Source organism: Psammomys obesus, unplaced genomic scaffold (genome assembly GCF_907164565.1).
Source record: "Psammomys obesus unplaced genomic scaffold, mPsaObe1.curated_primary_1811, whole genome shotgun sequence".
NCBI classification, from domain to species: Eukaryota; Metazoa; Chordata; class Mammalia; order Rodentia; family Muridae; genus Psammomys; species Psammomys obesus.
The window spans coordinates 4194886-4220133 of record NW_026594428.1 but is presented as its reverse complement, the minus strand read 5'-3'; positions in this window follow the sequence as shown (position 1 = coordinate 4220133).

Below are 25248 nucleotides of genomic sequence, written 5' to 3'. Positions count from 1 at the left end.
GTACTGGCATTTCATATGTATCTTGAATGTTATCTTTGCATATTGGATCTGTATTTATTATTTTATTGATAAAAAATTAACATTTTATTTAATTTATTGTGTGTCTCGTTGTAGAGTTTTACTTTTTTATTTTGTATTTTATTAATTATAGTTTATTCACTTTGTATCTCAGCTGTAGCCCCTCCATCATTCCCTCCCAATCCCACTTCCCTCCTTCATCTCCACTCATGCCCCTCTCCAAGTCCACTGATAGGGGAGGTCCTCCTCCCCTACCCTCTGAAGCTATCCTATACTATCAGGTCTCATCAGGACTGGCTGCATTGCCTTCCTCTGTGGCCTGGTAAGGCTGCTCACCCCTCAGGGGGAAGTGATCAAGGAACCAGCCACTGAGTTCATGTCAGAGACAGTCTCTGTTCACCTTATTACGGAACACACTTGAGACTGAGCTGCCATGGTTACATCTGCACAAAGGTTCTAGATTATCTCCATGCATGGTCCTGGGTTGGAGCATGTTTAGTTCAGTTTCAGAAAAGACCCCTGTGCCCAGATATTTTGCTTCTGTTGCTGTCCTTGTGGAGCTCCAGTCTCCTCCAGGTCTTTCTATTCTTATTTATGTCATTTCTATTTTTACTTATTTAGGGTTTAATTTGATTTGCCATGATAAAATTTATCTTATTTCATTTCACTTTCCAAATATATATGAACTTAACTGAAATATAATAAAAATTAAGCTATTTTTTTGTATGACGTAGAGTTCTGTCCTTTGTGTGTGTGTGTGTGTGTGTGTGTGTGTGTGTGTGTGTGTGCGTATTGTGTGTATGTTTGCTTTCTTGATCACCTCCCCCTGAGGGGGGAGCAGCCTTACCAGGCCACGGTAGAGGACAATGCAGCCAATTTTGATGAGAACTGATAGACTAAGATCAGAAAGGAGAGGAGAACCTCCCCTATCAGTGGACTTGGGGAGTGGCATGCATGAAGAAAGGGAAGGGAGGGTGGGATTGGGAGGGGAGGAGGGAGGGGCTTATGGGGGGATACAAAATGAATAAAGTGTAATTAATAAAAAAAATTATTTTGAAAAAAAATCATCATTAAATAGCCTTCTATTATAACTAATTTTATAAAAAATAAGTTAGCATATGTCTTACCACAATATGTTATACCAGAATGTTTTGATATACTATTATTTTCAGTATATAACCTTTTAAATTTATTCTTTGTGAATATCACATCAGTCACCTGACATCAATCTCACTTAACTCTCCATCTCTTCATATCTGCCCTCTGTCCCTGCAACCTCCCCTCCAAAAGTAAACAACAACAACAAAAATTAAAAAAAAAACAAACAAAACAAAATAAAATCTTCCCCTGGAAGCTGTAGTCTGTCACAGTATACCCTTTTGTCCAAGCAGCTCTACTTGAAAATGTTGGCTGCAATGAGTGCTTGGTTTGGCTTAAGGCCTCTGGCTTCTGCTCTACCACCAATACTAGGCTCTCACCTGGACTTCTCTCTGATAAACTGTTGTTGCCCTGTGTCACGAAGATCCTATAGATGTGCATCTGTAACACCGGCCCCCTCACACATTCTAGCAGTTCATAGATGGGACAGATACTGGGGTGGGCCAACTCAGAGCCCGGGATCTGGAAGCTGGGTTTGTCAGATCGCCAGCACTCCTCTAGGACCAGTTTTCCTGCTTTGCCCAGCCGGGATGCGGGGAGATCTCGTGCCCTCAAGTCCCGCGGCTACACCACCAGGGTCAAGACTCTAATAAGTAATATGGCCTTTTTTTTTTTTTTTTTTTTTTTTTAGTTGTAAGTTTATTTCTGTTGTACTACTTGTCCAAACATCATTTGAAAAATTTAATTTTCACAATAAGCTACTAGTTTCTTAAAATTTTGTGAAAATTTAAGCCCTTATTTCAAATGTATATTTGTATTTATTTGACTAAACTGTTACTTATTGATAACGTAAAAAAAAATGAGACATTGTGCCTTGTTTTTACATATTTTGTTTTCCTGTTTATTCTTTACATTTGACGATTTCGTTTAAAGATTTCTTAAAATTTATGTCACTTGTTTTTCATGGTTTATTTATTCTTATGCTAACCTGGTATATTCTTTGGTTTGTACATTTTGATATTCAGTTATGAAATTCTAGGGCTGTTTTTTTTTTAATCCCTGCTGGTTCAATTACTTTTGTAAGGTTCTTTCTCTCCAGTTATCATGTAATTTTTTTTCACAAAATTGAACATATTTGCAGTAATGTTTAAAGTCTTTTGTTTCTAATTCCAATATTTAAATTATCTTCTGGTCAGTTTTTTGTGTTATTTTTAATAAGGTATTATAGTTTTGTTTGTGAATATGAGAATGTTATTCCTTGTACCCCTGTGTGTGTGTGTGTGTGTGTGTGTGTGTGTGTGTGTGTGTGTGTTTATTTGTTCTTTTTATTCAGGCTGGCATGTTTGTAATGCAATTTTTATATTGTAGCTGCACTTCCTATTATTCTTGCCAACCCACATTAAAAATGCATTCGGTAATTGCCTTCTGTTTTTAAGAGAACATTATTTGGCCAGGCATACCACTAAAACTTATTATGGAGATTGTCTATTTCTTCAACTCATGTCCCATTATTCCGCCACTCCCATTCCCTCATGCTTCATGTAAAAGACACACTTGGGGATTGACAATGAACCTGATGCTTTATCCTGTCCTTGTATTATATTGTTATGGAAACTTTATTATTCCATCCAATTTATTTGGCTAGTTTAAATACTTATTTACTAACATTTCTTCTCTTGATATATTTTAACATATATGAGAATATGAATAATACAATTTTAGCATGGTCATATAGTCAGTAATTGCTGAATCATGAGTAACATGTATGAAATGACTAAATAACATTTTATTTTTGCTGGATGATTTTGAAATGTGAATTCAATTAATAAATGGGAGTAATTAAAATAATCAGGGTGGGGATGGTTTGATACAGGGTTTCTCTGTTTTGCTTTGGCTATCCTAGAACTTGCTCTGTAGACTGGGCTGTCCTCAAACTAAGAGAAATCTACCTATCTCTGCTTCCTGAGTGCTGGGGTTAAAGGGGGGTGCCACCACTGCCTCGTAATTGAAAGACTTTCTATGTTATATTTGTTTCATAGTGTTTACAATCATGATTCTTAAAATCGTAAGTGATAAAAACAAATTCATGAGGCTGGATAGGGAGATCAGTGCTTAAGACCACTGGCTGCTCCTGCAAACAACCAGGGTTCAGTTCTCAGCACCCACATGGTGGCTTGTAACTGTCTGTAACTCCAGTTCATTAAGACTTATACTGTTTTCTGGTCTTCTCCAGCATCAAATACACACAAAGTACACAGAAATATATCCTGAAAAACACCTATAAATAAAAAAAAATAAATTATTAACCATTGAGCATAAAATGAGTGAGACTGTTAAAAATGCCTTAAAGTATTGAAAAAAAACAAATATCTAATTACATATAAAGTATTTTTTGTTTTCATAGTTTATAATTTTCACTACATAGGATAAGAAGAAAGAATGCTTCTTCATGAACAATTCTGTATAAACACAGAAATAATAGTAAGATAATGAATGGATGATCTTTGTTTGCAGATGAACATATTATGCTATCAGAAAACAGTAATAATTATTTCCATTTATCTCCATGTAGATACAAGTGCATTAGGTTCTTACAAGGAAATTTCTCTAACTTGAATTGCTTGAGAAATGTATACAAAATACAAATAATTAAAAGATAAATTGCAATACATGTATTTGAAATTGCAGAACAATGCTATAAGACAGTCAATAAAATTGTTGCTGCAGTAAGACAAATTAATAAATCTATTGTAACATAGCTGCTTTATAGTGACAAGGGTAGCTGAAGTCTTGTTTAACAAAATCTCTAATACAATACAATTTAATTAACTTTCATCATCTTGTTTTACATTAGATGTTTTAACTTGCTCACCCAGTATATCTACTCTAGTCTAGCCTATGACCTAATTCTGAAATACAGATAATTTGAAGTGTTGATTTACAGGAGCTCTTTTCAGTAGGGATTCAGAGACATTTTGTTCAATTTGAAATCTAGGAAATATAGATTCTGATGAAACCAATAAAGTGACCTTCAATCAACACTATATTTGTTTTCCTGGCTGATGCTGTCAGAAATACTGTGAGCAATAAAGAGAGAATAATCACACAGATAGACCAGAAAGAGTAAGATCTTAAAATAAACAACCATATGGTCTAGTTCCTGAGAAAGAAAGTCAACATTTCAGATAGAATTAAAAAAAAAATCTTTAAAGAAGTAGGGCATGAAAGACAGAAGAAAGGTAAAAGAGGGAATATGGAAAAGGGAGTATTTTAAAACTTTTGTGAAAAGATAGTGTCATATTAAATTAAAAGTCATTATTGTACAATATCATATATTTTCTTTTTACTTTTTATTCAATGGAAAGAACACTGTCATTTTTACTTCCTTTTGATGAATTTTGATTACCAAGTAAGATACATGTTACTTGATGTAACAGATGACCACAAAGCCTGTGGAATTATTGATTGATTTACACATAAATGCATAACTGAAGAATTAATATTAAGATGGATGCAGAGTTTATCGATCAGTTTGTAAATGCCACCAGCATGGAGAACATTTCTTGATTCTTGGATACAAGCTTGATATTTTTCAGAGTATTTAGACTACTATTTAAAAACTATTAATTTGTTGAAAGCATAGAATAAGTTGATATTCTATCTAAGGCTGATTGTGAAGTCTGATTTTTCCCGTGGTAAATCCATACATTTAGTCTTTGCCAGTAACTCATGTCTGAACTTTATAATTATTTTATGTTAAAGTAACAGGTTGGTGCAAGAGGAACAGGAATGGTAGCTTGGCATGTTAGCTGTGACATGAAGCAAATGAACTGAAGTTTTGAAGAAAAAAGAAACAGTGCTATATATGGGAAATGTACTCCTCAAGGAATCTTCTTTCTGAGGAAAGCATTGCCTCCAAAAAAATGTTTGTAGGTATTATTGGATAGTACATATAGAAATCTCAGAGAATATTTTAGTCAGGGAATAACTGCAAAGTGATCTCAGAGGAAGGAAGCTGGTCTCTTTTAAGGCCATATTATGACACTTGTACATCTGATGAGGAAATATTAGAAGAAACAGCAGTGGGAGACAATATAAGAAAGAACAAAATTGCTTGAACAATACATGGTTCTGTTTGAAAGTATGGCTAAGGACAAAAATTGAAAGCATTTAGATTATTTGTAGAATTTTATAAAACCACTCTGGACCTTTGTACTCTTGAGTCTCAGAAGCTGTGGCTCCCTCTATAAAGCCTTCTCAAGATTAGGCTCTTTAGAATTTTGGTATGGATAGAGTTGCTTACAAGGTCTTACAGAGCGTGGGGTATGCTCTTTGAGTGCCACAGAAATTGGTCTTCAGACACTGGAGGATTTGATACTGGTGCAAAGGTGCCAGATGATTGACAGTCCCCTGAGCTTTAAACACAAGAGATAGCTTTCTTGCCTCAGGATTCCAAATCATAGAAACCAAAGATAAAGGATGAATGCAAAAGTGAAAGAGGTTTATTGACCACTTGGGAAGAGAGGGATTGTGGTAGATATCTAGGAAGCAATGCCAATGTGAGAGAAACAGTTGCCACAGCCCGAGAAAGAGAAGTTTCAGAGTGGATTGCTTTTGTTCAAATTTTCTTTTGTGGTTTAAAGAAATAGGTTGCAAAACTGCAAAGGCTATGGGACTAGCAGCTATGAGCTGCCAATCAGTATACTCTAAACCATGTGTTTTCAAGGACTGCTACAGCTACTGTGAAAAAAAGAAAAAAAAAAAGCTTGGCATGAGAAGCCAGAAAAATATGTTAGAAAATAAAAAATCACAATCATTTTAATGACCTTGTCACTGTTTTTGTTTGGTCTTGCATGAAATGTGTGAAATTGGAAGAAATTGTCCAAGTTCTTTATCTGATTTAATGCCAATATATAACCATCAGTCATGGATAGATGTGCATGTACTAAACAAAAAGTGATTCATGATGGATTGCAAGATTTTGCCACTGCATTAATAGAAAATGGATCAGATATTTTTAGAATAGAAAAGAAAAAACTGAAGGAGTTTTTGTAAATGAGAGTAACTTGAAGTTTTGTTCAGATTTTTTCTCTTACTTTTATAAAATTGAAAATAAGTGTCAAGTGAAAAAGAGAACCACAAGAATATATGAGATTTGAGAAAAGGGTAGAACTTGACCAACAGTGATTTGTAATCAAATGGGAACATGACCCATGGCAAAGGAGGACCACGTGACATTAGTTGGTGTGAAAAAAATATGTATATTCATCTACACAAGCAGAAGTATAAAATAATAATAACAAAAATAAAATGTATACAGTGCCACATCTTTGCAAAATAAAAACTGAAAGCATGTTCATAAATATATTAATGTTAGTCAATGAAACAAATTTGGTGCATTGTGAATAGAAGATAAAATACGGACAAGTAGCAGAAAAATCGGTAGGATCCATGGACATTGTTCCTTCTTGAGATTCATTATATCTGAAGTCACAATATACATGATAGTAATAAATGCAAATTCCTAAGATTCAAATGTGGATCATTTTCAATTGCTGATAATTACAAGCTCTTACATATGTTCATGCATCATAGTCATGTCATGAGCGAGATAAGACAAAAGATTAATGAATATAAACCAACAGCACCATAATGTTAATTGGACTGCTGTGAAATACATTTTTGTTTTGGATAAAAATGTCAGCAAAGTAATTTCCAAAGAGTTCAAGAAACACACACACACAGAGTTCCAACAGCATACAGATAGTTCCAACAATATTGGCTAGTGATGGAATAATTTGACAGCATTACCCTCAAATGTGATATTCATAATATGCTTCATTAATGGTGTTGAAAGAGAGCTATTTCTTTGGGGCTGGGCATGTCTAGTGCCATGATGAACCAGGGCAGTTTTGTTTTGCTGCATATGAGCCTAAAGTGATAAGGCTTATTAACAACAGCTTGTGGGTGGACAGGAAGCTCACAGAGTACATAAGGATCCTCCCTTCCCTGAGCTAGTACAGTGTAAACAACCTACTTACATGAGATTCTTCAGATGGTAATCGGCTCAGTGGCTTGACGTGTGGATCCATACATTAACCTATTGCCATGTTGGTACATGATCCTCCATTGCCATATTTTTGACCATGTTTCTGGGGGAAAATTCTTCAGGCTCCAACTGCCTTTGTGTTGCCTATGCTCCACTATGCTATACTGGAAACTGACTGGTTCACTGAGCTATGCATGGGCTGAATCCTATTACTGATCTGTTGGCATCATCCCTCTGTGCAGTAAATAGACTCAAGTTTACATCTTCCCATAAAAAATCATGCAGTTCTACCAGGGAACTCCTACAGCTGATAAACACCTTCAGCAAAGTGGCCGGATACAAATTTAACTCAAAAAAATCAGTAGCCCTCCTGTATACAAAAGACAAAGGGCTGAGAAAGAAATTAGGGAAACAACACACTTCACAATAGCCACAAATGACATGAGGTACCTCGGAGTAACCCTAACCAAGGAAGTCAAAGACTTGTATGAAAAAAATTTCAAGTCTCTGAAGAAAGAATTAGAAGATATGAGAAGATGGAAAGATCCCCCATGCTCATGGCTTGGCAGGATTAACATAGTAAAAATGGCCATCCTACCAAAAGTAATCTACAGATACAATGCAATTCCCATCAAATTACCAACACAATTCTTTACAGACCTGGAAAGAAAAATTCTCAACTTCATATGGAATAACAAGAAACCCAGAATTGCTAAAACAATCCTCTACAATAAAAGATCTTCTGGAGGTATCTCCATCCCTAATCTTAAGTTGTACTATAGAGCAACAGTTATAAAAACTGCATGGTACAGGCATAGAAACAGAATGGTAGATCAATGGAACCGAACAGAGGACCCAGAAATAAACCCACACACTTACAGACATCTGATCTTTGACAAAGATGCCAAAACCATACAATGGAAAAAAGATAGCATCTTCAACAAATGGTGCTGGTCCAACTGGATGTCTCCACGTAGAAAAATGAAAATAGATCCATAGGTATCACCCTGCACAAAACTGAAGTCCAAGTGGATCAAAGACCTCAACATAAAACCAGACTCATTAAATTGGCTAGAAAAAAAAAGTGGGGAATACCCTAGAACTCATTGGTACTGGAGAGAACTTCCTGAACAGAACACCAACAGCACAGGCTCTAAGAGCAACAATCAATATATGGGACCTCATGAAACTGAAAAGCTTCTGCAAAGCAAAGGACACCATCTTCAAAACAAAGCGACTGCCTATAGATTGGGAAAGAATCTTCACCAACCCTTTATCTGACAGAGGATACATAAAGAACTAAAGAAGCTGAAAACCAGCAAACCAAGTAATCCACTTAAAAAATGGGGAACAGAGCTAAAGAGAGAATTCTCTGTAGAGGAATATCGAATGGCAGAGAAGCACTTAAGGAAATGCTCAACCTCATTAGCCATTAGGGAAATGCAAATCAAAACAATCCTGAGATTTCACCTTACACCCATGAGAATGGCCCAGATCAAAAACTCAAATGACAACACATGCTGGAGAGGTTGTGGAGAAAGGGGAACCCTTCTCCACTGCTGGTGGGAATGTAAACTTGTACAACCACTCCGGAAATCAATCTGGCACTTTCTCAGACAACTAGGAATAGTGCTTACCCAAGATCCAGCCATACCACTCCTAGGCATATATCCAAAAGAGGCTCAAGGACACAAAAAGGACATTTGGTCAACCATTTTTGTAGCAGCTTTATTTGTAATAGCCAGAAGCTGGAAACAACCCAGATGCCCCTCAACTGAAGAATGGATGCAGAAATTGTGGTACATCTACACAATGGAATATTACTCAGCAATGAAAAATAAGGAAATCATGAAATTTGCAGGTAAATGGTGGGACCTCGAAAGAATCATCCTGAGTAAGTTGTCCCAGAAGCAAAAAGACAAACACGGTATATACTCACTCATATAGACATACAACATAGGACAAACCCACTAAAATCTGTGCATCTAAAGAAACTAAGCAAGAGAGAGGACCCTAACTAAAACGTCAATCCCCATCCTGAAAGGCAAAGAGGATGGACAGCAGAAGAAGAAGAAAACAGGAAACAACTGAAGAACCTTCTACAGAGGGCTTCTGAAAGCCAGAAGAAGAAAACAGGAAACAAACTAGGAACCTACCACAGAGGGCCTCTGAAAGCCTCTGCTCTGCAGAGTATCAAAGCAGATGCTGAGCCTGAAGGCCAACTGTTGGGCAGAGTGAATGGAATTTTATGTAAGAAGTGGGAAATAGTAACAGCTGGAGAGGACAGGATCTCCACAAGGAGAGCAACAGAACAAGAAAATTTGAACACAGGGAACTTCCCAGAGACTCATACTCCAACCAAGGACTATTCATGGAGATAACCTAGAACCCCAGCACAGATGTACCATGGCAGTTCAGTGTCCAAGTGGCTTACATAGTAATGGGAAGAGGGACTGCCTCTGACATAATCTGATTGGCCTGCTCTTTGATCACCTCCCTCTGAGGTGGGAGCAGCCTTACCAGGCCACAGTAGAGGACATTGCAGCCACTTTTGATGAGAACTGATAGACTAAGATCAGAAAGGAGAGGAGAACCTCCCCTATCAGTGGACTTGGGGAGTGGCATGCATGCAGAAAGGGGAGGGAGGGTGGGATTTGGAGGGGAGGAGGGAGGGGCTTATGGGGGGATACAAAATGAATAAAGTGTAATTAATAAAAAATTTAAAAAAATCATGCAGTAACATTAGTTCCATTGGTTATAATTTATACCAAATAAAAATCATTTATAAACTGTCCAAATAAATAAAGTGTTTAACACATATACCTTAGGATATTAATTCCTTTCATTAATTCCTCTTATTCTCAGAAACAACAAGTTATAATGATACCAGTTCAGGTAAAAATCAGCTGTAAATAATCAAAAATTAAAAAAAAAATAAATGTCTTCATTTAGAAAGAGAAATGAAGAGCTTGAAGTAACTAAATATTTGCAATGACCATCTGCCAAAAATTCTCTATAGTAGATGCTTTATTTTCTAGAAATAATCTCCCGTTCACCTTAGTATTCCACTTATGTAACAAAAATAATAAATTGAAATGTGTTGTCAGATGAAATATTCTTTTTTTTTCTCCCTTTCCTTCTTATGTCCCCTAACTTTTTCCTTTTTTTTTTTTTTTCCTGTTTCTACCTCTCTCCACCCTTCCATCTCTCTGGCTTCCTTTTAGCCTGTGCTAGGCTAGGCATTTCTAGAAATAAGCAGTTATGAATTCACTCAGTGATTTTAGGTGCTATAATACCAGTGCAGAAACAGCATTCAAAAGTTGGAAGGATATGCATATTTTCAATGGATGTGGTCACAGGTGCATGAAAACACAGAGAAAGACATAAAGGCAGCTTCACAAAGGAGAAAATGCAAGAATTGGCTGTATGAAGAGCATGATTTTATGATTTAAAAAAGGGAAAGCAGATTTTAGGTACTAGAAAAAGCATTTTCACAGATTTGGAGGCACACAGAAAAAGCAAAGTCTAGGAAAAATGCCATATTAACTTTAGTTGTGGGAGTTGTTTGTTTTGGGGGAAGAAATGTAGATAGTGGGTTGGAAGGACAAAGGCAGAGAAGGAATATAAAAGGTTTATTATGAAGACCTGTTATTTATAATTTGTTGTCATGGATTTTGTTTTATTTATTTACTTAACTGTCATTTTTTTTTTAAAGGTGATGTGGGTTGGACATGTGCAGTCTAAAATACGTTTTCTTTTTTAATTTTTATTTTATCATATTTTTACAATTTATTCATTTATTTGTGTCCAGATTGTAGCTACCTACCGCATCTCTGAATGGTCCCAACCTTCATCCCTCTTCTTCCATTATTGCCCTACTATAGTCCACTGAAAAGGGGGAGTCATTCTCTATCTGACCCTAGCAAATCAAGCCTCATCACTGCCTGGATCCTTTTACTCTGTGGTTGGTAAGGCCACCCTTTCAGGGAGAAGTGATCAAAGAGCAGGCAATCCAGTTTTTGTCAGAGACCGTCCCATGCTCCCCTCACTAGGATACCCACATGGAGACTGAGTTGCCTATGTGCTACAACTGAGCAGAGGATATAGGTCTTCTCCATGTGTGGTCCTTGGTTGATTCATCAGTCTCTGCGCAACTCCCTGAGCCCACAATTTTTGGCTCTGATGGTGTCCTTGTGGAGCTCCTGTTCCCTTCAGGTCTATCTCCTTCTTCTTCCATAAGATTCCCTATGCTATGCCAAAGTTTGGCTATGCATCTCTGCATTTGCTTAGATCCCCTGGGGCATGGAGTCCTCTAGAGGAAAGAGGCTCCTGTCCTGTTCTTTCTCTCCCATTTCTTCTGGTGTCTATCCTATTTGGCATTCAGAATGAGAATTAAGCATTCTCCCTAGGGTCCCCCTTGTTGTTTAGCTTCTATAGGTCTGTAGATTTTAGTATCTTTATCCTACATTATATGGCAAATATCCACTTACAATTAAATGGATATTATATGTCTTTTTGCTTCTGAGTTACCTCACTCAGGATGGTCTTTTTCAGTTCCATCCATATCCTGAAAATTTCATGATTTTCTTCTTTTTAATGGCTGAGTAATTTACATGTTTTCATTGTGTAAATGTATCACAATTTCTGTATCCATTCTTCAGTTGAGGGACATCTAGGTTGTTTCCATATTCTGGCTATTACAAATAAAACTTCTGTGAACATAGTTAAGCAAATGCCCTTGATGTATGGTGGAGCATCTTTTGGGTATATGCACAGGAATGGTATAGCTGGGTCTTGAGGCATCACTATTCCCAATTTTCTGAGAAAGCACCAGATTGATTTCCAAAATGGTCGTACAAGATTGCACTCCCACGAGCACTTCCTTTCCAGCATGTATTCTTACTTGAGTATTTTTTTTTCTTTAGTCATTCTGATGGGTGTAACATGGAATATCAGAGGCATTTTGATTTGCATTTTCCTGATGACTGAGGATGTTGAATATTTCTTTAATTTTTTCTCCACCATTCAATATTCCTCTGTTGAGAATTCTTTGTTTAGCTCTGTGCACCATTTTTAATTGGATTATTTCTTATGTTGCTGTTTAATTTCTTGAATTCTTTATATAGTCTGGATATTAGCCCTTTGTTGGATGTAAGGTTGGTGAAGATCTTTTTTTTCCATGGGCTCCTTTCTGGAATTTGTTGAAATTGCATATGTCAAAAATGAATTGATTCAGTATAATGTGTGTATCTGAAGATCTTTGTTTATCCAGGAAAGAAATATCAAAAACACAAATAAAAAATTCTCATGATAGTTATTAGAAAGTCGTTTTAATAGAATAAGAAAGAGGCCATAATGAATGAATGTAAGCAAGCATAAGTTACATAAACACAATACAGGAATGTTTATGTGCTATACATTAACTAATTGGATGCATAATAAAAAAGGATAGAGATGATGATGGTGATGCCAGGGTTCATGATCTTGACTAATTAATAGATGATGACAATGATGTCTTTTACAGAAGCAAGTATTAAACGCAGGGTAGCAGGTCCTGGATCAAGTACCAAGACCATCTTGACATGAGAGAATACTAGTCACATAGAAAAAAAACTTACTAATAGCTATTTCTCCCTTATATGTTTGCAAATTAAATTCCAACTATTGAATAAATTGTTAAATAATGAAAAGAAGTGTTTTCCTCAAGCAAATATTTACAGTGAGTAAAACATGAGATAGGAAATTACAGTGGATAATCTTAACCGGATGGAGGAAGATACCTATGTGTATATATAATCTAATTATTCCAGAAATCTATTTAATGTATAATCTCTTTATGTATTTTTTCTGCTTATCTATCCATCTACTTACCTATATGTCAAAGCAAAGTTATGGGACAACCAAGACAGATGTTTTAACATTGAATCTAGGGGAAAATAAAATATCTGTTGTTAGTGATAAAAGATATCAGATATGGCAGGAGGTCAAATGAAATAGAAACTGGAGAGAGTTCATTAGATTTCACCACACACAGGTTATTACTGCCCGTTGTTGCAGAGCATTCAGTCAAGTGGTAGGGTCAGCAAGGAGTGCATAAGAGCTGAGGTGACTGAGAGAGGAAAAAAGTTTAAAAAGATGGACAGAGAAATATGGTTATATCAAGAACAGAAATTAAAGTGCTTCAAGCATTCAAGCCAGTGGCATGGCATTTGCTAAAATGGAAATCAAATGCAGTGATATTTCAGAGCAAGACTTCTTGTTTTGCATAATGAAACAATAACCCCTAAATAATTCCATTACCTATAGAAAGCAAAGTGCCTATTCTAAAAATAGCTATACATATCCTGCCAACATCTGTAGTATTTAGATTTTGTTTCAGTTTGAGTGCACCAGCATTTGTACCCTAATATTTAAAACTGAAGAATGTTAAGGTGATAAAATGTTTTACTAAGAACTTAAATGAATTTTGTGACTTTAAACGGACATTTACCTCTAAAGCTTGTCGATTAGTCTTTCAGGAACAACTGAGTTTGGTGCTGAAGAGATACCTGTTTCCAAGGAGGCACTTTTTAGGACTTGTGTAGCATCAGTGTACAGGATTGCTGTTCTGCTGCTGCAATAGGTGATTAATCGTGGGCAGTCACTTTAGTTAAGACTGCAGTCTAATTTATAAACACCCCCTTCTTCACCTTCAACAAGTTACAATGTCACTCTGTGGATTTATGCATAAATATTCCATGTTGGAAATTTGTCAAGAGAAGAAAAAAAGTAATATGCACATGGTTATTCCCTGAGGTGTATTCTCTAATAGCTTAAGTACTTTGCAATACAGAAGTTAAGTAAATTATACTGCATTAGCTTGGTAGCATATTAACACTGTCTTCGACATAATGGTGTAAAAAAAATAACATGATGTTTAAATATAATGATTCCATTAAAAAAAATGGACTTCAAAATGTCTTTGCTGTTACAATTTATATCATGAAAATACCTTAGTATTGACTATATTTCCAAGACAATATACAAAAGTTTAAAAGATAATGTTTCATGTTTATAAAATTAGGCAGACTTTTTTTCATCACTTGATTCAGAAGTCATTTTGGATTTCAAAAGTTAGAATGTAAGTCATGGGAACTTTTACTATACTCTCAGTTTATCTAGTTGTGCATAGAAAAATTAGCAATATCGTCAGAATTTAAACCTATAGCATATCGAAAATATATCTTGCATATTTATAAATGTCATTAAGATAATTATTATAATCTTAATTATTTTGTGACCTCCCTTATCATTAGACTAGGGGAAGGACATAGGCCCAGAGGGAGGGAGGGTCGGATTGGGAGTGGTTAAGGGAGGGGGGGTACAGCATTGATACAAAGTGTATAAACTGTAATTAGTAAAAATAAAATAAAATATTTAAAAAATATTTTGTTAAAGCAGTACATTCAATGATGGGTTAATCAATATCTGTGTAGAAGAGACTTTGAGGCCTCTTTCTCTATCATCCCAAGAGTAAGGGCAATGAATTCTGTTTTACAAAAGAAATCCAGAGAAATTTTGGTTTTCCAGAGGATCTTATTTTTGTCTAGAGTGACACAACTTTTTTTTAACACAAAATTCAAATTTTACATAATTAGACTTGAGTTGCCTTGAGACAGAATTATTGTGTTGTTTGTGTTTTTCTGTATTTTTGAAACTAAATGCATATTCACCTAACAAAAGTTTTAAGAAAATGCAATTATTAAAAAGCTGTTGAGTCTGAATCAGTCCCACATCCCACATCTGGAACCAAAACAAAAACATGTTTATATCCACAACACTGCTCTGGCAAGATATTATATCTAAAGACCTTCTAGGTCTATGTGACCAGCTAAAATGAAGACATGCTCATGATTACAATAATAACTGGCTGTAATACAGATTTGCCTTTAGTACACACCTTTAAAAATTATTTATTGTTATTATTATTAATTTATAATTTAATCATTCTGTATCCCAGTTGTAGTGCCCTTGCTCATCTCCTCCCAGTCTCACCCTCCCTCTCTATACTTTCCCTATCCCCCTCCTCTATCCCACTGATAGGGGAAGTCCTCCTCCCCTACTGTCTGACCCTAGCCTATCAGATCTCCTCAGGACTGCCTGAATCCTCTTCTTCTGCAGGCATGCTAGGTTGGCCCACCATGGAGAAGTGATAAAGGAGCAGACAACCAAGTTCATGTCAGAGACTGTCTCTTCTTCCCTTACTAGGGAACCCACATGGAGATTGAGTTGTCTATGGGCTACATCTGAGCTAAGTCCTCTCTATGCATGGTCTTTGGTTGGGGCTTCAGTCTCTGGAGTCTCCCTCCCACCCTTGGCACCCCTATTTTATTTTATTTTTTATTTTTTTTTTGGCTTTGATGTTCTCCTTGTGGGGTGCCTGTCCCTTCTGTGTCCTTCTATATTCACCTTCTTTCAAAAGACTCCCCATATTTTGTCCAAAGTTTGGCTGTGAGTCTCTGCATCTGCTTGGAGTCTCAGCTAGGTGGAGTGGTTTAGAAGACATCTGGTAAGGTCCAGTCCTGTACCCTCTGTTCTAAGGTTTCTGGTATCTATGCTGTTTTCCCTTCTAATGAGAATTAAGCATCTTCCCTAGGGTCTTTCTTGTTGTTTAGCTTCTTTAGGTCTGTAAATTTTAGTAGTGCACACCTTTAATCACAATCAATGAAGTTAAGGTTAGTATATAGAAGGTCGTAATAATGTTCCAAAGTGACTTCTTTATTTATTATTTTTTTTAATTTTATTTTTCTTTTTAGTTACATTTTGTTAACTCTGTGTCCCAGCTGTTTCCTGCTCCCTCATTCCCTTCCCAACCCCACATTCCCTCCCTGGTCTCTTCCCTGCCCCTTTCCACGTCCACTGATAGGGGAGGACCTCCTCCCCTTTCATTTGGCCCTGTTTTATCAGGTATCTTCAGGGCTGGCTGCAAAGTCCTCCTCTGTGTCCTAACAGGACTGCTCCTCCCCTGGGGGTGGGGGAGGTCAAAGAGCCTACCCTTGAGATCCTGTTAGAAATAGTTCGTGTTCCCCTTACTTTGGAAAACTACTTGGTTACTGAGCTACCATGGGCCACATCCGAGCAGAAGTTCTAGGTTATATCCATAGATGGTCCTTGGTTGAGTGTCAGTCTCAGAAAAGGCCCTGTGCCCGGATATATTTGGTCCTTGTAGAGCTCCTATCCTTTTCATATCATACTAACTCCCCTTCTTTCATATGATTCCCTGCACTCTGCCATGGTTTGATTGTGAGTCTTAGTGTCTGCTTTGAAACACTGCTATGTAGAGTCTTTCAGATGCCTTTTGTGGTAGACTCCTGTCATAAGTTCAATCAATGCACATCCCATTTGTCTTTCTGAATGAGGATTGATCATCTTTGCCCTTGTCCGCTTTCTTGATTATCTTCTTTAGGTGTGTAGATTTCATTATGTTTATCATAACTTATAGGTCTATATAATCTAGTATATACCATGTTTGTCTTTCTCCTTCTGGGATACTTCACTCAGAATGATCTTTTCTAGATCCCACCATTTGCCTGCAAATTTCATGATTTCCTCATTTTTGATTGCTGAGTAGTATTCCATTGTGTAAAAATACCACAATTTCTGTATCCATTCCTCTGTTGATAGACATCTGGGTTTTTTTCCAAGTTCTGGCTATTACAAATAAAGCTGCTACAAACATGGTTGAACAAATGTCCTTGTTGTGTAGTTGAGCAAATTTTCGGTATATACCTAGGAGTAGTATAGCAAGGTCTTGAGGTAGCACTACTCCTCATTGTCTGAGAAAGTGCCAGATTGACTTCCAAAGTGGTTGAACCAGTTTACATTCCCACCAGCAATGGAGTAGGGTTCCCCTTTCACCACAACCTCTCCAGCATGTCACTTGAGTTTTTGATCTTGGCCATTCTGATGGGTGTAAGGTGAAATCTCTGGGTCGTTTTAATTTGCATTTCCCTGATGGTTAATGAGGTTGAGCATTTAAGTGTTTCTCTGCCATTCGATGTTCCTCTTTCGAGAATTCTGTTTAGCTCCCTTCCCCATTTTTTAATTGGATTACTTGGTTTGTTGCTTTTCAGCTTCTTTAGTTCTTGATATATACTGGATATTAGCCCTCTGTCAGATAAATGGTTGGTGAAAATTCTTTCCCAATCTGTAGGCAGTCATTTTGTTTTGATGACGGTGTCTTTTGCTTTACAGAAGCTTTTCAGTTTAATGAGGTCCCATTTATTGATTGTTGCTCTTAGAGCCTGTGCTTTTGGTGTTCTGTTTAGGACGTTGTCTCCTGTGCCAATGAGTTCTAGGCTATTCCACACTTTATTTTTTTTCCAACTGATTTAGAGTATCTGGTTTTCTCCCATGCTCATGGATTGGTAGGATTAACATTGTGAAAATGGCCATTCTGCCAAAAGCAATCTACAGATTCAATGCAATTCCCATCAAAATACCAACTCAATTCTTTTTTTTTTTTTTTTTTTTTTTTTTTTTTTTTTTTTTTTTTTTTTTTCTTTTTTTTTTTTATTTTATTTTTTCTTTTTAGTTACATTTTCTTAACTCCGTGTCCCAGCTGTATCCCGCTCCCTCATTCCCTCCCCAACCCCACACTCCCTCCCTGGTCTCCTCCCTGCCCCTTTCCAAGTCCCCTGATAGGGGAGGACCTCCTCCCCTTTCATCTGTCCCTGTTTTATCAGGTATCTTCAGGGCTGGCTGCAAAGTCCTCCTCTGTGGCCTAACAGACTGCTCCTCCCCTGGGGGGAGGTGTCAAACAGCCTGCCCTTGAGATCCTGTTAGAAATAGTCCGTGTCCCCCTTACTTTGGAAAACTACTTGGTTACTGAGCTACCACAGGCCACATCCGAGCAGAAGTTCTAGGTTATATCCATAGATGGTCCTTGGTTGAGTGTCAGTCTCAGAAAAGACCCTGTGCCCAGATATATTTGTTCCTTGTAGAGCTCCTATCCTTTCCATATCATACTAACTTCCCTTCTTTCATATGATTCCCTGCACTCTGCCGAGGGTTTGGTTATGAGTCTTAGTGTCTGCTTTGAAACACTGCTAGGTAGAGTCTTTCAGATGCCTTTTGTGGTAGACTCAAGTGGTGGGATCTAGAAAAGATCATTCTGAGTGAAGTATCCCAGAAGGAGAAAGACAAACTTGGTATATACTCGCTTATATAGACCTACAAGACATGATAAACATAATGAAATCTACACACCTAAAGAAGATAATCAAGAAAGTGGACACAGGCGAAGGCGATTAATCCTCATTTAGAAAGACAAATGGGATGTGCATTGAACTTATGAAATATAAGAATTTTGAATTAGTAAAATTAAAAATAGTGATACACGTTTGAGTTAAAAAAAAAAATCCTGATGAGACCTGATAGGCTAGGGTCAGATAGAAGAGGAAGAGAACCTTCCCTATCAGTAGACTAGGGGAGGGGCATAGGAGATGGGAGAGGGAATAATTGTGGGACTGGGAGGAGATGAGGGAGGGAACAAAAAAAAAAAAGAAAAAAATCTAAAGGACTTACATGTAGAGTCATTTTTGTAATTGTTTCTAGGCTTTGTCTCAAGTGAACTGAATATAAATTTTGTTATTTCTAAGACTGGAACATAAAGTTATCACTCAACATTTATTCTTTGCTAATAAATAATAAATTATATTACAGATAAAAAACAAAACAACTTTACACTGGCAATGTAAAAAGGAAAAAAATTAAATTGGGTTTACAATTACAGAGGTCAGAATCCATTATTTCAGCACAAAGACATGGCAAATGGCACAACTACTTGTTAATTATAGTATGCTGTGTTTCTTTTGTTATGATTGAAGTTCATCTTCATATTAACAATTCATGTCTTCCTGTAATAATCTATACCAGGTTATTGATCATTACAAAAAGTATACACTAATTTAACTGGACTATACACTTGCCACTTCTCAGCTTAAAATCATATAAGTAATATATTGTTTTGGCACAGGTAAAGATGAAAATAGTAAGCTCTAAAAGCTGAGAGCAAATTTTAATTCAATAAACAACATTTGACAATAGAGAATTTTAATTGATAATGCAAAATATTTTTTAAAATATCATTTAATGAAGAAAGCCAAGAATTATCTTAAAATTTGAAAGAAAATGTTTCAGTAGTATATGAATGTGATTAAGACAAAAATGGCCTCCTAAATGTCACAAGAATGAAATAAATGATAAATATATACCTGTTTTAAGAAATCACATATTAGTATTAAATAAAAAAATATTACATTGTGGTTTTTTGTAAAATTCTACAAAATGGCTATTGATGGGAAAGCTTTTAAATGTTTCAGTGTAACTCAAATAAAAGGATTTATAAATGAAATGTGAACTAAGAAGATTTTTACCAGAACACTGATCTTTCCGTGATATTCACAGAAATCAACAGAATGTCCATTAGTTCAGAACAAAAGACATAAAACAATTCAGTGTAAAAAAATACCCTGCATTAATGGGGCATTAAAGTTATAATTTAAAGCCACAAATGTCAGGAAATTCAGAATTAGAACTCCCAATGAAACCTTAACTGTGACCTCTAAACATGAACTCTGTTTTGAAAAATTGGGATTTTTGCCTCTATGATCACATATTCCTGTGAAGGACAATTTTGAAAAGAAAATGGCCTACATCCACTGCATGTGTTTAAATTTTTATACCTACTTAGAAAATCAAATCATCAATCCTTGATGGCCCCACAAGCTAATCACAGACAAAGAAGGGGATTTTAGAATATACCATAGTAAAAAACAGCAGAAGAAAATGCATATACATACCAAATACCTAAGTTGTAGGCTCTCCTTTACAGACATAACAAGTGAATGCCATATGTATGCAACTTACTGGAAAACACATTAGGGACAGAATTAAAATTAAGAAGTGGATAAGGAATAGTTGGAAAAGTAATTAAACTGAGAAGCAGAAGTTCTTGTTTCATATTTATGAATCTATACTTTCCTGGCAAAGCTATTCTGTCTCTAAATCATCCTGACCTCTTCATTTATAAAAAGAAATGACTGAGGCAAGAGACATCTAAGTTCCTTCTAACTATAAAAAGAGAATATGCTTGTGACTTCGTGCACATTTATGCTGCAGAAGAATATTATGAATGTGATTTAATTTTATTCTTTGAAAACCTTAGTGAGGATGGCTGAGCAGAGAAGTGTAGTGAAGCCACTGCACTGGGTTTCTCTTAGATAATAGGATCATATTCTGTTCCTCAAGTCTGACCTCTCTTTAGGATCTTTTCCTTTTTTTTTTTTTAAGATTTTTTTTTAATGTACCATGACAAGTTGTGTAATCAATGATTAAAGTTTTTGAGGAAATAAAAAAAAAAGAAACCTCTTGCTTTGAACACATAATGTACATTTGAAATAAAAAGATAAAGCTTCTTTTGAATTCATAATGAGAATATTGATAAAACCCACCACTTTAAACTTATAAATAAAAGTATCTAGATAGATATAGTTCTCTTTTTTGTATTTTTTAATTTATTTTTTATTTTAATCACAGATCATTCACTTGTATCCCAGCTGTAGTCCCTTCCTTCTTTCCCTCCCAAATCTCCCCTCCCTCCCTCATCTCCTCCCTGCCCCCTTCCCAGTCCACTGCTAGGGGAGGTCATCCTCTCCTTCCATCTGATCCTAGCTTATCAGGTCTTTTCAGGACTGGCTGCAATGTCCTTATCTGTGGCCTACTAAGGCTGCTCCTCCCTCAGGGGGGAGGGAAAGTTCAATGTACCAGTTATTTAGTTCATGTCAGAAAGAATTCTTGTCCCCCTTACTATGGTACCCACTTTGATACTGAGCTACCATGGGCTATTTCTGAGCAGGGGTTTTAGGTTATATCCATGCATGGACTTTGGTTGGAAAAATAGTCTCATAGAAGACCCCTGTGCTCTGATATATTTGGACCTTGTGGGGCTCCTGTCCCCTCTATGTCATACTAACTCCCCCTTCTTTCATATGATTTCCTGCACTCTGCCGAAGGTTTGGTTATGAATCTCAGTGTCTGCTTTGATACAATGCTAGGTAGAGAGAGTCTTTCAGGTGTCCTCTGTGGTAGGCTCCTGTCCTGTGACTTGTTTTCTCCTACTTCCAATGTCGATCCCCTTTGTCTTTCTAGGCGAGGACTGATCATCTTACCCCTGGTCCTCTTTCTTGTTTATCTTCTTTATCTTCTTTAGGTGCACAGATTCTAGTGTGTTTATTCTATCTTATAGGTCTAGTACCCTCTTATAAGTGAGTTTATACCATGTGTGTCTATCTGCTCCTGGGATATCTCACTCAGTATGATTTTTTCTAGATCCCACCATTTGCCTGAAAAATTCATGATTTCCTTTTTTTTAATTGCTGAGTGGTATTCTATTGTGTGAAAGTACCACGATTTCTGTATCCATTCCTCTGATGGACATCTGGGCTGTTTCCAGGTTCTGGCTATTACAAATAAAGCTGCTACAAACATGGTTGAACAAATGTCCTTGTTGTGTACTTGAACAACTTTTAGATATATGCCTTGGAGTGGTATAGCTGGGTCTTGAGGAAGTGATACTCCTAATTGTCTGAGAAAGGTCCAGATTGATTTCCAAAGTGGTTGTACAAGTTTACATTCCCACCAGCAATGGAGGAGGATTCCCCTTTCTCCTCAAATTCTCCAGCATGTGTTGAGTTGTTTTTGTTTTTGTTTTTTTTAATTTTAATTTTAATTTTTTTTTATTTTAGCCATTCTGATGGATGTAAGGTGAAATCTCAGGGTTGTTTTGATTTGCATCTCTCTGATGGCTAGGGATGTTGATCATCTCTTTATGTGTTTCTCTGCCATTCTATATTCTTCTACAGAGAATTCTCAGTTTAGCTCCATACCCATTTTTAATTGGGTTGCTTGAATTATTGCCTTTTAACTTCTTTAGTTCTTTATATATTCCGGATATCAACCTTCTGTCAGATGTAGCATTGGTGAAGATCCTTTCCCAATATGTAGGGTGTCGTTTTGATCTGACAACAGTGTCCTTTGCTTTACAAAAGCTTTTCAGTTTCATGAAGTCCCATTCATTGATTGTTGCTCTTAGAGTCTCTTTAGGGTCTTATTGCAGTGTGTCTAAGAATGTTAAATCATTCTTCCAAAAATTAACTCAAAATTAAAATAAAATCCTACCTTTTGGAAAATGCATCTGAGAACAGTCTAATCACTGTCTTTTGATTTACTAAAATATACCCACTCTAATACTGCTCACAGACAAACATTCTGTTCAAAAGACAAATACAGAAAAGTGTTCCCCTTTCTCCACATCCTCTCTGGCATGTGCTGTCATTTGAGTTTCTGATCTTAGACATTCTGATGAGTATAAGGTGAAATATCAGAATCCTTTTGATTTGCATTTCTCTTATGACTAAGGACATTGAACATTTCTTTAAGTGTTTCTCTGCCATTTGATATTCCTCTTTTGAGAATTCTCTGCTTAACTCTGTACACCATTTTTTTAAACTGGATTATTTGGTTGGTTGGTGTTTAATTTCTTGAGTTCTTTATATATTCTGGATATTAGCCCTCTGTCAGATATGAGCAGGAGGGCCTGTCTCTGACATAAGGTTGATGAAGATCTTTTCCCAATATGTAGCTGTCCTTTTGTACTGTTTACAGTGTCCTTTGTTTTATGGAAGATTTTCAATTTCATGAGGCCTCATTTATTGATTGTAGACATTGTAGACATGTGCTGGTGGTATTCTGTTCAGGAAGTTGATTCCTGTGTCAGCAAATATAAACTTGTACAAGCACTTTGGATATCAATCTCGTGCTTTCTCAGAAAATTAGGAATGGTGCTACATCAGATCCAGTTATACTGTTCCTCGGCATATATCAAAAAACAAGGACAACTATGTTCATAGAAGCTTTATTTGTAAAAGCAGAAGCATCCTAGGTGTCCCTCAACTGAGAAATAGATACAGAAATTGTAGTACATTTACACAATGAAATACTACCCAGCAATTAAAAACAAGGAAATCATGAAATGTGTAGGCAAATTTTGGAACTAGAAGAGATCATCCTGAGTAAATTAACCCAGAAGCAGAAAGACACACATTGTATATACTCACTTATAAGTGGATATTAGCCATATAGTACAGGATAAACATACTAAAATCTAGAGTCCTACAGGAGATAAACAACAAGAAGGATGCTAGGGAAGAGGCTGAAACCTCATTCAGAAGGGCAAATCTAATAGACACTGGAAATAAGAAAAGGCAGGGAACAGGACAGAACCTCCCACAGAGAAACTTTACAAAGCAGGGTATTGAAGCAGATGCTGAGTCTCATGGCTGAACTTTAGGCAGGGTCCAGGGAATCCTGTGGAAGAAGAGGGAGAAAAACATGAAGCTTCATAAGCAGAACAACAGAGCCAAAAATTGGGCCAAGCGGCCTTTACAGAGACAGATGCTCCAACCAAGGACCATTCATGAAGTGTATCAAGAACCCCTGTTCAGATGTAGCCTATAGGAATCTCAGTCTAAATGTGCATTCCCTAGTATGGGCAGCAGGACCTGTCTCTGACATGGACAGTGACTAACAATTTGATCATCTATTTTTTTATACTTTTTTTTAAATTTCATTTTTATCTTTAGTTACAATTTGTTAACTGTGTGTCCCAGCTGTATCCCGCTCCCTCACTCCCTCCCCCTCCCCAACTCCCTCCCTGATCTCCTCCCTGCCCCTTTCCAAGTCCACTGATAGGGGAGGACCTCCTCCCCTTTCATTTGGCCCTGTTTTATCAGGTATCTTCAAGGCTGGCTGCAAAGTCCTCCTCTGTGGCCTAACGGGACTGCTCCTCCCCTTGGGGGGGGGGGGGCAAAGAGACTGCCCTTGAGATCCTGTTAGAAATAGTCCTTGTTCCCCTTACTTTGGAAAACTACTTGGTTACTGAGCTACCATGGGCCACATCCCAGCAGAAATTCTATGTTATATCCATAGATGGTCCTTGGTTGAGTGTCAGTCTCAGAAAAGGCCCTGTGCCCGGATATATTTGGTACTTGTAGAGCTCCTATCCTTTCCATATCATACTAACTCCCCTTCTTTCATATGATTCCCTGCACTCTGCCATGGTTTGATTGTGAGTCTTAGTGTCTCCTTTGAAACACTGCTAGGTAGAGTCTTTCAGATGCCTTTTGTGGCAGACTCCTGTCATACATTCAATGCACATCCCATTTGTCTTTCTAAATGAGGATTGATCATCTTCACCCATGTTCACTTACTTGATTATCTTCTTTAGGTGTGTAGATTTCATTATGTTTATCATATCTTGTAGGTCTATATAAGTGAGTATATACCAAGTTTATCTTTCTCCTTCTGGGATACTTCACTCAGAATGATCTTTTCTAGATCCCACCATTTGCCTGCAAATTTCATGATTTCCTCCCTTTTGATTGCTGAGTAGTATTCCATTGTGTAAAAATAGCACAATTTCTGTATCCATTCCTCTGTTGATGGACATCTGGGTTTTTTCCAAGTTCTGGCTATTACAAATAAAGCTGCTACAAACATGGTTGAACAAATGTCCTTGTTATGTAGTTGAGCAAATTTTGGATATATACCTAGGAGTGGTATAGCTGGGTCTTGAGGTAGCACTACTCCTAATTGTCTGAGAAAGCACCAGATTGACTTCCAGAGTGGTTGTACCAGTTTACATTCCCACCAGCAATGGAGGAGGGTTCCTTTTTCTCCACAACCTCTCCAGCATGTGTTGTCCCTTGAGTTTTTCATCTTGGCCATTCTGATGGGTGTAAAGTGAAATCTCAGGGATGTTTTGATTTGCATTTCCCTAATGGCTAAGGAGGTTGAGCATTTCTTTAAGTGTTTCTCTGCCATTTGATGTTCCTCTTTCGAGAATTCTCTGTTTAGCTCCATTCCCCATTTTTTAATGGGATTACTTGGTTTGTTGCTTTTCTGCTTCTTTAGTTCTTTATATATACTGGATATTAACCCTCTGTCAGATAAAGGGTTGGTGAAGATTCTTTCCCAATCTGTAG